At 42.1% G+C, this 13,649-nt stretch overlaps 1 protein-coding gene across 1 annotated transcript in view; it reads left to right on the forward strand.

Annotated features, from left to right (window-relative positions):
- Window positions 1–518: 518 nt before the first annotated feature.
- LOC132829079 (neurturin) overlaps window positions 519–13,649 on the forward strand; it is a 136,726-nt gene continuing 123,595 nt past the window's right edge. Inside the window, exon 1 of the mRNA XM_060846382.1 lies at window positions 519–592. The gene's annotated coding sequence lies outside the window, so the exon portion shown is untranslated. The remainder of the gene's footprint in view (window positions 593–13,649) is intronic.

Here is a 13,649-nt window from a genome sequence, read left to right on the forward strand (position 1 = left end):
GTACACTCAGGAAACTCCTTCCTCAGAGGCTGGAGTTTGTGTTTGGGTGGGAGCTCACACAGACAGAGTTGGAGCTGCTCCGGGAGATCCAGGGGAAGGGAATAAGGGAGGGGGAATTTTCTCCCGCCTGCAGCCCGGGTGAGACCCAGGGGCAATTGACAACTGCAAGCAATAAGATTTTAACCGCTGCCCACCACCCCCACCGCCCCTCGTTACTGCACATAGACAGCAGAGAACAGAAGTGTCTCTGTATGTGTGGCAGTGAAGGGCAGAGAGTTAGAACCAAGGGCTCTGAGCTGTAAGATTGGGCAGTTTCTCTGTTTCTGACCTCCCACTCCCCCCCCCCCCAACCCCCCCCCAAGGGCTGGTTCCCGCGGGCAATGGCAGATCACTGGGCACCCAGCTTTAAGTTTAATGCCCGGGCTCCCTGGCAGCACTCCCGAGACCAAGGGCTGCAGAGAAGGCCATTCAGGGAGTGAGGGTCTCTCTCTGTCTCTTCAATGTCTTGGAGAAGCAGTTCAACATCCTGAGCCATTCCGAGCCGGACTACAACATCACTGACAGGGGCAGGGCTGCAGAGACCGGGCTAAAGGTAAGGTAAGCTCAGAGGGTGGTAGTGCCCCATGCTCTCAGGCTGGGGAGGGGGTGGGGGCAATGCAGTGCCCAGGATGAAAGGGTGCCTTTGTTTTTGAGAACCTTCCTTATGTGTATTTTCGTTTCTGTTTGAACCACCGGGACATCTCCGGGCAACGACTCCGACAGTTCGCCCGCTTCCTCGGGCAGGGACGGGTTTGCTCCGGGTTACCGGCGGGTAGAGGCAGAGGGGGAGAGTACAGCCCCTCCACTCCACCACCCAGCAGCCCCGCCCACCCCCACCCTCACTGACCCCCCCTCCCCCAGCCCTTGTCATCCCCACCCTCACTGACCCCCTCCCCCAGCCCCTGTCACCCCCACCCTCACCCCCTTCCCCAGCCCCTGTCACCCCCATCATCACCCCCTCCCCCAGCCCCGTCACCCCCACCCTCACTGATCCCCCTTCCCCAGCCCTGTCACCCCTACCCTCACTGACCCCCAGCCCCGCCCGCCCCCACCCTCACCCTCACTGACCCCCCTCTCTCCCCCCAGACCCGATCCCCCCAGCCCTGTCCACCACCAGATCTCTGCACTGACCCATCTAACTGCCCTGTCACTGCCCTGATACTCCCCTGACTGCCCTGTCACTGCCCTGATACCCTCTATCTGCCCTGTCACTGCCCTGATACTCCCTTACTACTCGGTCACTGCCCTGATACCCTCTATCTGCCCTGTCACTGCTTTGATACCCTCTACCTGCCCACTCACTGCCCTGATACCCTCTATCTGCCCTGTCACTGCCCTGATACCCCCTGACTGCCCTGTCACTGCCCTGATACCCTCTATCTGCCCTGTCACTGCCCTGATACCCCCCGACTGCCCTGTCACTGCACAAACGCCCTGTGCCGGTCCTCCCAGGCCCGCGGCTCTGGTAGCGCAGCCACGTTCCCAGCTGATGGCTCCAGTCCATGTTTGGGGCGACTCCGCTTCCACCGAGGGTCCCGGCTGCTCCGCCAGGAACTGGAGAGGAGGATTGGAAATGAACATCTCCAGGAAGTCTCCAAGTGACCTCGCCTCCCTCTATCTGCTTCTGCCCTTCTGACGGTCTTCCCGGAGCCCCCAGTGTTCTCTCCCTCCCTCAAACTATCACTTTCCCTCTCTCCGAGCAAATCCCTTTGCCCACTTTGCCACTCCTTGTCCAGACAATCTTGCCCCAACCCACCCACTAGCCCCTCACCCCCACCACCCCCCCCCATCCTGCGCCCCCTGTACTTGGCACTGTGTACGAAGACCAGCTAATACAAAACAGATACCACCACTACAATAGGTACGTAATAATTATTCCCCATATCTGGGAGCTGTTTGCAGACACAGGGAACGGGGCGGGTCAGAGATCCTGCTCATTCGCTATTGGAGCCTGTGTTATCGCTGGTGTCCGTGGCAATGTGCGGACACTTCGTCGTGTGAGAGATACTCTGCACTCAATGGAAAGATCTCACCTTTTATCTGCCGCTGGGAGCTGTGTTCAGAAGCTGGGAGCGAGCAGCAGTCGGCGGCTGTGCTGTTAGTGAGGGTAAGTGCAGCCAGTATTGCAATGTTCTGCAGCTCCGGAATTCGGGGCCCGACTGCTTGCTTTTGGAAAAAGTGTCCCGACTTTCTCTGTCCTTCGGGGTGAATACCTGCATATCTTTCTTACACAGGGGAAAGGGAGATGGTACACACCCCCTCTCTACTCTCTTTAGAGAAATTCTCCACTTCCCACAACCACTCTGATATACCCTTCTGGGGCAATTAACGATTATCTGCACCATTGAGGGTATTCACAACCCCCTCTCCTCCTATGCACAACATCCCCACTCCTCTCCCAACCCCACCCACTAAACACACACTATCTGCATCCTTCAAGGCATTCACCCTCACTCCTCCCTCCCCCTCCAAACCCTCATCAAACACACTTGCACAGCACTCACTACACCTTCTTCCTCCCCTAACACCCCCACCTAAACAGTCAACCATTGTCTGCACCTTTTAGAACATTCTCAGCATACCGTACCCCAAACATACAGTCTGCCTTCACCATTCAAGGACCCCACACTTGTCTACCTCTCTGTTCTAACTCACTGATCTTGGGTTCCTCCGGCTACCTCAGGTAAAGGTGTTGCTATCTCAGGTAAAGGTGTTGCTACCTCAGGTAAAGGAAGCTGGCAGTGGGATCGCCCCAAATGCCCAGGGCTTTTCTGATTGTTTTTCTCGTTCTGTATTGCAAATGCTCCAAAGATGCTAATTGAGGGATCCATTTTGCTGGAATTTGGGTCAGATTATATTTGATATCAGTTACCGAATTGTTATGTACTTCCAGCATCTAAGTTGTAAATGTCAGCGTATTCTAGTCAGCGACATGGTTGCCAGCATTTCTGGTACCGATTCTCAATCTGTTGAGTTTTAAGCGTAAAAACATCAGAAAAAGTTAGTTTTCTGGATTTCTGATTTAATCTCATCAAATCTGCCCCATGGCAATGAGCAGAAAACAGTCTGTTTATCATCAGTGATCAAGTGATATTTCTAGGTCTGTACAAAATAACTGACTTATTCATGATAGCTGCTTTAGGTGGTCTTTGGTGAGTTTTATGTTAGGTTTGATCTGTCTAGGCTGTAGACTTTCTCAGAAAGTGTAAAAAATTACATGGCATCACGCTGAACAGGGAATTTTCCCAATGGCCTGGTCAACACCAGCTGAACAGATTAACTGGCATTTTGTCTTACTTTTTTTTGGAATATTACTTGCATATGCAGACTGGTTGCTATATTTGCTTGCACAACATCAGTGACCTCATATTAAAAAGTAATCTGTTCATTGTGTGGCATTTTGTGACATTCTGAAGACATGAAAAGTGCTCGCTACATCAGTGCAAATACTCTTACATAAAGTAATCTTTCCTCTCTTTTGTGAACTATACTGGATTCAGTGACAATGAATGAAAATATAGGTAGAACAACAGGTTCTTGACAAAAGGTGCTGACCATTTAGCAATTACAACATAAACTTACTGAAGGTCAATTATCCAATATGATGGTATGTGTAGTATAACATGGGCTTGAGTGACAAATCAATAGGAAGTAGACTGAGCAATACACTTGATTAGTCAGCAAGTAATGTGATGAATTGCAAATTCAGCAATGGATAGCCAGATAGGACGAACTACAATGAGTTATATGAAGGAATTCTCTCTTATTTTGATTCCCCCACCTCCCCCTGCCCCCAAATTGTACCTCCTGGTCTTTGTGTCTTGCCAGAATTTGTGAACTTGTTTCCTGGCTTTCTTTTCACTTCAATCGGAGTTCATTTAGTGAGAAGGACGTAGCTTCATTCACAGTTAAAGATCACTTTGTGGATAGTGCAATGTTCCCTTTTATAATTTAACTTGCTCTAAAATTGGCTATGCTATAACAAAATGCCTTCAGACTCTTTCTCCCTTTGACTAAAGTAAATTATTAAATTACAAGACCATGGCAATTTTCCTAATTTTCCTTTGCTGATTAAACTGTTTTTATTCTAATGTTGTCCAGCAGTTTATCAAAACAAGTTCTAATTTCCCCAGAAGTTGCAATTTACACTGGTGCACTGGAGTCCAGTGCAGCTTGTCATATTCATTTTAACCAAAAGAACAAGAAATGTTACAGATGCAGTAGTTCTGTTAGAAGAAGCGCGATGTTGTGTTAAATCTAGTTTGATAAGGATGAGTAGCCATAACCTAAAAAATTCTCATTCTACCCAATTACTATAAATTAACTCTCTACATTGAACCAAGTTTTCATCACTTTGTCTCTTGATGTTAGATTTACCCATCAAAGTTTTCCACATTTTGTTATGAATAGACTTGATGATTTCCAATATTAAGAAATTAGAATAATGGAATCTTCAGATGATCGTGAGATCAGCTACATTCCCCAGAACACCCAATTTTGGCTACCAAATTAAATTTAATCAATAATTTTCAATGGAGAGATTTATAGATTTCAGTGGGACGAAATATTCTCAAAGAGAAATAAACAAGTGTTCATCTGGAGAATATGTTTCACAGAAACACATTTTCTGTTTAAGTGCTTACACTGCAAAACAGAAGCACCCAATACAGTCATTGCCTGTGATGTTAATCCCTTGATGGCACATTGTGGATTGGGTTGTGTAGTTTCCTAACTGATGCTACTTGAGTCGAGTCAGAGGTCTCCCTGGTCAGAGGAAATGGACAGAGCATGCAGCCAACAATCAGAAGCAGGCAGGTGTCTCAGACACCAACATCAATATGGCTGCACCAACATCAATAACAGTCAAAAATCCTACTGATTGTAGTTAACCTTGTTAAAAACAACACCTCACTCCACTAACGTTGGTAGAGAATTAGCAAACCTTTTGGAGAAATGGCGGAAATGGCTGTTTACCGCAGTTATTTGAGATTTCGCTGACCTTCCCAATGAGCTACAGCAGGAGACTGGGAGAACACCCGTGGAAATCCCAGGCGCCAGTGTATTGTGTTATCATTAAGTTTTGTCTGTTTGCTCGGGAACCCATCCACAAACATCCTAAAGTAATCTCCTCAAGTAGTTAGATAAAGTGAGTCACTAGTTTTCCTGGGAAAGACAGCAATTGCAAATTCCCAGGACAGATGGCGCTGGTGCTGAACAATTTCAAATTAGGATATTGAGAAAGAACAGAAATCTTCCCAGCTTTCGGGGTCATTTGGAATAGTTGTCAATAACAGAAAGTGCACTGGGGTGTGGAGAAGATTTCTGATGTCGTGTTCAGTGAGGATTTTATTATGAGATGGAAACAAATTGTCTACAAAATTGTTACAAAGCTAAATATTGTTGAATATGATCATTCAATAATACCTTTTTTACTTCATATTTTCGTTTATAACTTTTTTAGATACTTTCAGTTTAAAAGTTTAATCTATGTTTCATATTCCAACAATCTGAAGAGATTAATTTCTTGCTAAAACTTGGTGAGTTTAGAGCGCTGATAAGGAATAATAATAATAATTGAGTAATAGGGTCCTGAAAAAGAACAAGTGATCTGTGAAAGCATAGGTTCCAGGCCATAGTTTACACAAACTGCTCTCTCAGTAGAGAGAAACTGAAATTACAATTCTAATGTTTGGAAATGGAAGAAAACATGGGACAAAGATCAGTTAACCTAAAAATATCTGTAATAGGAAACACTTGTAAGCATTGTATGTGCTCATCAATCATCAAGAGGTAACTATGCTCATGTCTCATTAATCTGTTGGAATTCTTTGAAGAGCCAAACAAAACTGTGGGTATAAGTTAAATTTCCAAAAAGATATTTGATAAAGATCCACGTGTGAAGATTTTCAAAGAGCTTGCAGAATAAATATTTTAAATAATTCGTTGGCTTCAAAACTTGTTTAGCAAATATCAAAGAAAGACAGTGACAAATGCAGGAAAATAAATTTGATCCTGGAAGTAGCTTCAAGCTCGATTATGCTGAAATCTTCACTGAGACTGGCTGCAGAATAAAATTTTAAAAAATAATAGATTTCGTAACAGATCTTATATCCTTGTGATGTGCCAAAGTCCTTTTTAGTAAATTACTTATTTATTATTTTTCAGTGCATGAATTTTTCAAGAAACATAGCCACCATTTATTTCACAGAAAAACACAGCAGCCAATTTATACACAGCCAGGTCACATAAACAGCAACACAGTGCACTGGCAAATACTCCATTTCTGGTTGCGTTGGTTGAAAGATAAGTGGACATTTGGTGATGTTATACAAAGAATGACACTATATTTGTATTGCATGTTTCACCTCTTGATATCCTAAAGTTGCTAACTCCAAATGTTTACTTTTGAAGAGAAATTTGTTTTGTAGGAAATATGATTGCTATTCATGCAGAAAGAACTGTGAAGCAGCAAATGTGATGGATGGGAGTAACGTGATCTAGACGTCAAAAAACATGGATAGAATTGATAAGACTATTTTACCCAGATTATGAGTACATGATTATAGAGTATATTTGCAAATCTAGCAAACATCTGGCAAGATTAGAGATTAGAGGAAATACTCACGGATCTGTGAAATAGTCATGCAACATATGTAAAGGTTGAGTCAGGATGCTTATTCAGATAAAGGGCTCTGTAAGTGAACCTGCTTGTTGTCGAATATTTATGAAGCTAGAACTGGACCAATACATTCAGTATAAACCTGCAAGAGTGTAGCCCCCACCAAACCTCATGTTCTTAGCACCAGCAGATGGTTTAAGCAGCACTTTCAATTTTCAGTTTAGGTAAGTAGCCTTGCCTCAAACGCTTCTTTCCAGTCTTTCCCTATTATCTCTCACTTTGCTGAAGTTAGAATCAAACAAAAATATACGATTGAAAATAACAGAAAGCAGCTTAGTTCGAGGTGCAATCACCCCTCAGACTTCTGGTTCTTTCAAGCTATTATGCAATTCTCCTTTGAATTTTTCAACAGAGTCAGTCTCCACTGTTTCTTTAGGCAATCCATTGACACAAGCAACATCCCCTAGATAAAGTGGCCTGATCTAAACTTTTGGCCCACCTTCCCTCTTCTCATTCCTTGTTCCCATTTTTCAGTTTGTGCAAGCCTCATGCATAATAGCTCAATCGATCTATTCCCTCAATAATATCCCCTGAGGTTTCGTTTTTCAGAATAAACATTCTCAGTCTCTTCTACCTCTGTCCATTTCTAAGCTTACATTTAACAGTTCTATTCAGAATTGCCTCCGATATCTGGTTATCACTTGCGCTCGTATAATATTGGATTGTACATAATACTCTAGAGAAAAATGTTCACCTTGATAGTAATCTGGCAGAGAAAATTGTGTAAAACCTTTTTGATTTTCATCTCATTCAATCAAGATTAATAAAAATGGAACAGAGCAAAACTGAAAATTAATTTTAAAAAAATGAATGAAATTATCCATCACTAATGCCAACCTTTCTGGATGCTGCACAATGTGATTATCTATTTGCTCCAGACAGGATCACTGCAGAACAACTGCAGTTCATCTGGTACAGGTATGCTCACAGTGCTAACAGACAGATAACAATAACACTGACAGTGACAGATAATAGTTTCAAGTCAGTATGATACATTGCTTGGGGAGGAGGAGGAGTTTGCAGATGATGGTGTCTGTTACTCCAGACCCTCTAGGTGGAAAAAGGTTGCGGTTTGGAAGAAACTGTCAAAGGATCCTCAGTGAGTTGCTGCACTGCATTTGGTGTGTACTACTATGTGGCACTAGTGGAAGAAATGAATATTTAAGTTGGTGGGCAGATTGCCAGTTGGATGGGCTGCTTTTTCCTGGATGGGTATTGAGCTCATTGCATGTTATTGGAGCTGCTGTCATACAGTCAATTGGAAAGAACCCCATCACACGTGTGAATGGTGGTCAGGCATTGGGGAGTCAGACTTGTAACATGTTGTAATCCAAATCCACCAGTTACTTTATTTGATGATAAGTTGATCATTCAGGTTGACCATAATAACTAGACCCACTTAAATAGAACCTGGCCATTTCCCTGTTGCACTCCGCCCTTATAGTCTTTTGCTGCTTGACTGCATGATGGTGTTTTTATTTCAAATCCTTTTTGCTTTTAGCCTGTGTTTTATCTCTTGCTGTTTGCAGTTATGAAGGACACAATCTGCCAGAACGCTTGTCAAGCACCCAACACGATGGCTGGTGTTTATCTATTACTGAGACAAGCTAACAAATTGCTTACTATTTGTAATCTCTGAGGAAACAACATGAGAGCTAACTAATTAGCATTTTAAGTACATATCATTTCAGACCCCTTTTAAACTTGTTTTAAAGTTTAATGTATTCATCCATCTTGCTCAGTTTTTCAGCCTACCAATGATTGCAACCATCAGACATTAAAACCTTCATTACTGTCAGTAGGAAGACAGTCAGTACAGGAGAGATGTTGCAGTTATTTTTCAGACAGCCAACTTGAAGACAGATATTACTATCCACATCGGGATTGACAACACTCGGAGCATCTGAAAAGACTGTAGTGTAAGCAGGGAGAGAGGCAGAATCAACTGCACAGAGGAGACAGTCATGGTACAGTGAGCACTCAGAGCAGCACTGACAGGACAGCCATAATTATAAGTACAGTGACTGTCAATATTTGCAGAGTCGTACATACAATTAATATTGGCGGAAAAACTCTGAGACTCAGTGGTTTTCTATCTCTCAACAATTAGGAATATAAATTAGCAAATCAAAAATATTATTAAATTAAATCTAACCTTCTTTGCGTGAATGGAGAAGAGTTTGGTGAACTGCAGTTGTTGAATGATCACCTCCCTTACACAATGCATTGCTTCATTGTAAACAGTTAAATTATGTTACTTTTGATCTCAGCGCTGACAGTCCTGGTGTTGGAAGGGAACTGGATGATCAGATTTTGAGACCAAATCCTGAAATACAAAGAGTAGTGCACATGGTGGTGGGGGATGGGGGAATGCGAGAACAGGGAGTATAGATTGGGTGGCTGAAAATATTTACTACATTTATAAATTGTAAGGTTTTGTGGCTGGGTATATGGAATATATGTAGTTCCAGACCACCAAAGAAAAATATTTGCATCATCTCTTAACTTATTTTCTTTAGCAATCATTGATAGACACGGTATCCTGTTGCTGTCTCTTATTCCCCACCCTTTCCTATTAGACTGCTACTAATTCACAGCTGACAGTCAATCCAAATCCATCACTGACACACTGTGAAATATGACACCCACTCACCACAACAGAAAAGGACAAAACCATCCAATAGATTTTCAAGAGTCAATCCCAACTGCCTAGAACCAACTTGGCCCAGTATTTGAGAGAGTCAGAGGGATAGGACGTGGCTTTTTGCTCATGCATGCAAGTTTCTTTTCAAAGGGGCCAGGCTGTTCAAAATAAGGCTTCAAGACACTGTTGAAAATTACTGTCCATGATTGTAGTTGAAAAACTCGTTTGAAAAATATGGGCTGTTAATATTAGGCCTGGCAGTGACAATGCTTCTCTATTCAGACAGAACAGTTTGTCAAAAGAATACCCTCCTAAACAGTGCTTCTAATAGATTCCAAGTATTTGTGACCCTGGTTCTCTGCCTGCATAAACTATTCTCTCTGGGAACGGCAAAACAGTGAAATAAACATGCACTTCATGAAGCTGCAGCTTTTAAATCCTCTGTTACTAAATCCAAGTTTTGTTTATAAGAGTTTATGCAGGGTTACTAAACATGGGCCTTGAAATAAATATAAAAGCAGTGTAGTACAGTTTGTTTACATATGTGCATGACGGTCTGAGTTCAATCTCTTGAGTTCACAAAGCTGCAACGTGTGGAGAATCAACCAAGTATTTTTTCACGTTCTCAGAGCCAGCAGGATAATTGTAACTTTGTAGCTGTATCCCCACTGATATATAAAAATTTAAAGAGCAACAGTTTTCTCCGCTGGTCTGTGAGCACTGATTTTCTCTTTGGATTACATTACTTCATTAATGTTTGACTCAATCCAAGTTGGGTGTATCTGTGCTGTGAGGCTGATTTGATTATTTGTTAGTTTCAATACTAATCTTGGGCCACAGTGCAATTCAAGATCTGAAGGTTGCCCAGAGATTTCTCAGCACCAAAAACAAACATCTAATCACAATGATAAAATGTTTAACCTGAGGCTAAACCACTCCATTACCTTCGCCTCAGTATTGTATGCATAGCTCGACAGACTCTTCTACCTTAATGTTTGAAACAAGACAATAAAAGGGATTTGTACTTATTAAAACCTTACCTCCCAGTTCTAGCCTCCAAACTCATATACCTGAACATTCTTCCTCTTCCTGCAATTCAATGAGTTGAAATTGAGCGTCCAATCTCACATATACCACTTCCCATAACACATGTTTGCAACGAAATAATAGTGTTTCTTAAGACTTGCCAGAAAAAGACCTCACAAACATGGCTATGTTTGTAATGAGCAGACAATCTGCAAAAGAAAATCCACACAGTATGTTGAAAATCTACCCTATTGACTTTCTAGGCTTCATTGCCTTAGTTTTTCTAAAGCTGTCTTCAAAAAGCTTGATGTCTTCTTTTGTAACAAACTCCTTTTTCTTTATTAACTCTTCACTTTGAAAGCAAATGCTCCAAGGGCTGGTATATTCACTCGCACTCTTGGATATAATAAACTGGACATTTGATATATGACCAACCTCCAACCTCTCTTTGTTTATATCACAGTCTTATTTGCGTCTGTCTTATCATATTTCTATGGTCAGAGCAAGTGAATTTAAATTTCTTCAGTTGTTTTGTTCCTGTGTAACCAGCACATCTCCTCCCATGTTATCCCACTCCCTGCAGTCTTACTGGGTTGAAATTAACACTGTGTGCTGACATAGTCTGACACATTCATTCCCTAAACCTCAAACCCAATGCATTCTTTGTGTCTCTGTTCTCTTTTTCTTCAAGAATGGGTCAGCTCTGAAAATCCAATATTGATGTCATTTCTTAACCATTTCTTCACGTATTTGGTCTTGGACAGTATATTTTCCAATCTTATGTTGTGGAGACTGGCTCTATACTTAGGTTCTCTCCATAAGCTGAACACAGTAGAACATGCATATTTCCTTGTGCTTGCCAATGCACCTGCACCTTCTATGTAATTGAGCAGGACAGGATGGAACAAAAGCTCCATCAATCTGCACCATACATTTTCATCTTCAGTTTGCTTGTTTAGGAGGTTTTTTTGCCTTGACTGTTAACAATGAACAGGTTCTAGAGTATTTCGTGTGCCATCACTTTCCTGAGGTTTTGGATTCTACCAGAAGGAGTAATGAGATACATCCTCACAGGTCCATGGAGTGATTTGAGTCCATTGTCCAATCATTACTGTTGTAGCGACTTCACATTGCTGACTTTTTTCAGTTATCATTAGAGCAGTCAAATCATAATTCATAGTAACTATGGGAACAAAAGCCTTTAGTTTTGGCTAATCTCTTAACAGAAATCACTTGGAAAAGGTATTCTCTCACACCAGTTACAGTGTAAAAGCAGCTGGTACATATCACTGCATAAAAGGTAAAGATTTGGAAGTATATCAAGTATATATTTACATCTTTAATAATGGAATAAGATAGTTCTTTCTCCAAGTATTACATTGGATAACCAAAGAGCAGAGGTTTTATGCATGGATTTAAAGACTGCTTATGCACCTGTAGCTTCTGCAATTTCATGACCTGGTGGCAAATAGTGACAATGTCTCAGTATGAAAAGAAAACATTCAGTGTTCTTCAATGAAGTATGAAATGTGCATCCATCCTAATTTCTGTCTTCTACCTTTTATCTTCCACCTCCATCCTCCTTAATTTTGTCTTGTTCCATCCTTGATATATTGCTGGTCTTATTTTCATCAGGCATCCTTCATCACGTCACTCAAGTGCTAATGTTTAATGCATCCTTGATTGTGAATGTCAGTGTGCACTTCCTTCATGATTCTATTTTGGACTGATGTCAACATTTGTGCATTCCTAGCAAGGGTTGCTGGTCAGGAACAGGAAGGCCAAGTGATTTTATTCTTGACTTTATGAGTAATAGGATGGTATCAGTGGCATGGATAAAGGATTGGCTGATGGCAGAAGACAGAAAATGGGGATAAAGGAGTCTTTTTCAGGATGTCAGCCAGCAACTAATGGAGTTCCACAGAATCAATATTGGAACCACAACTATTCACATTGTACAGTCACAATTTGGACAGAGGAACTGAGATCATTGTTTCTAACAATACAAAAGACACAAAGGAAGGTGGAGGGCCAGGTAATGTTGAGGAGGTGGGGAGGCTGCAGAAAGACTTGGAAAGGCTAGGAGAGTGAGCAAAAAAAAGCGGCATATGGAATAAAATGTGAGGAAGTGTGAGGTTATGCACTTTGGTAGGAAGAATAGTGACTATTTTCTCAATAGCTAAGGGTTTCAGAAATCTGAAGCTCAGAGGGACTTATGAGTCATAGTTCAAGATTTTCTTAAGTTAGTATGTATATTCATTTGGCAGTGAGGAATGATAATGCAATCTTTGCATTCATTTTATGATACAAGAATACGGACATACTGCTGAGGCTCTATAAGGCTCTTGTTAGACAACATTTGGAATATTGTGAGCAGTTTTGAGCCCTGGTTCCAAGGAACGATGTGCTGGAGTTGGAGGAGGGTCGCCAGAGAGGGTGTACAAGAATGATCCCAGGATGAAGGCATATTCATAGAAGGAGCAGTTCAAGACTCTGGGTCTGTACTCAATTGAATTTAGAAGGATTGAAATTCACAAAATACTGAGACGTCTGGGTAGAGTGGACACGGAGATGGTGTTTCCCATGGTAGGAGAGACTAGGACCTGAGGGTGGTAAATCTGTGGAATTCATTTCCCCAGAATATTACCGAGGTCAAGTCATTGAGTGTATGTAAGGCAGAGATAGTTACATTCTTGATTAGTAAGGGGATCAGGGGTAACAGGAGAAGGCAGGAAAATGGTGGTGAGAAACATATCAGCCATGATTGAATGGCGAAGCAGACTTGATGCTCTGAATGGCCTAATTCTGCTCCTATATGTTATCGTCTTTTCGTCTTGTAATCTCTATTTGTTACTTTGGCAGGCAGCAGTTAACTGAAGGATCAAACTTGTTGGGTGCTTTCTTCCTGGTCTGTGTCCTGTGGCTACTTACTGGTTGACTCATAAGATCGACCAGCTTTCCCCTTGGTGCAACATATGAAATGGTATAATCCAAGAGAAGAATGTAGGCAGAGGAAGCCACAAAAGGCAGAAGGAGAAATAGGTTAAATGAGAGAACAAGAAAGTGGCTGTTGGAGTACAGTGTGGGGTAAATATGAAAATGCCCATTGATTAGCCTTGATTCTAAAGGAATTGAGGATGAGAGTAAGCAAGATGTATTGTGACTATGAAGGACTTTGGTAAGATCACATCAAGGAATGCGTTCTACCCTTTCCCTCCTCCTCCCCCATCTGAGGAAGTGTTTACTTGCTGTAGAGGAGAT

This window comes from Hemiscyllium ocellatum, chromosome 28 (assembly GCF_020745735.1).
Source record: "Hemiscyllium ocellatum isolate sHemOce1 chromosome 28, sHemOce1.pat.X.cur, whole genome shotgun sequence".
In the NCBI taxonomy this organism is placed as follows: Eukaryota; Metazoa; Chordata; class Chondrichthyes; order Orectolobiformes; family Hemiscylliidae; genus Hemiscyllium; species Hemiscyllium ocellatum.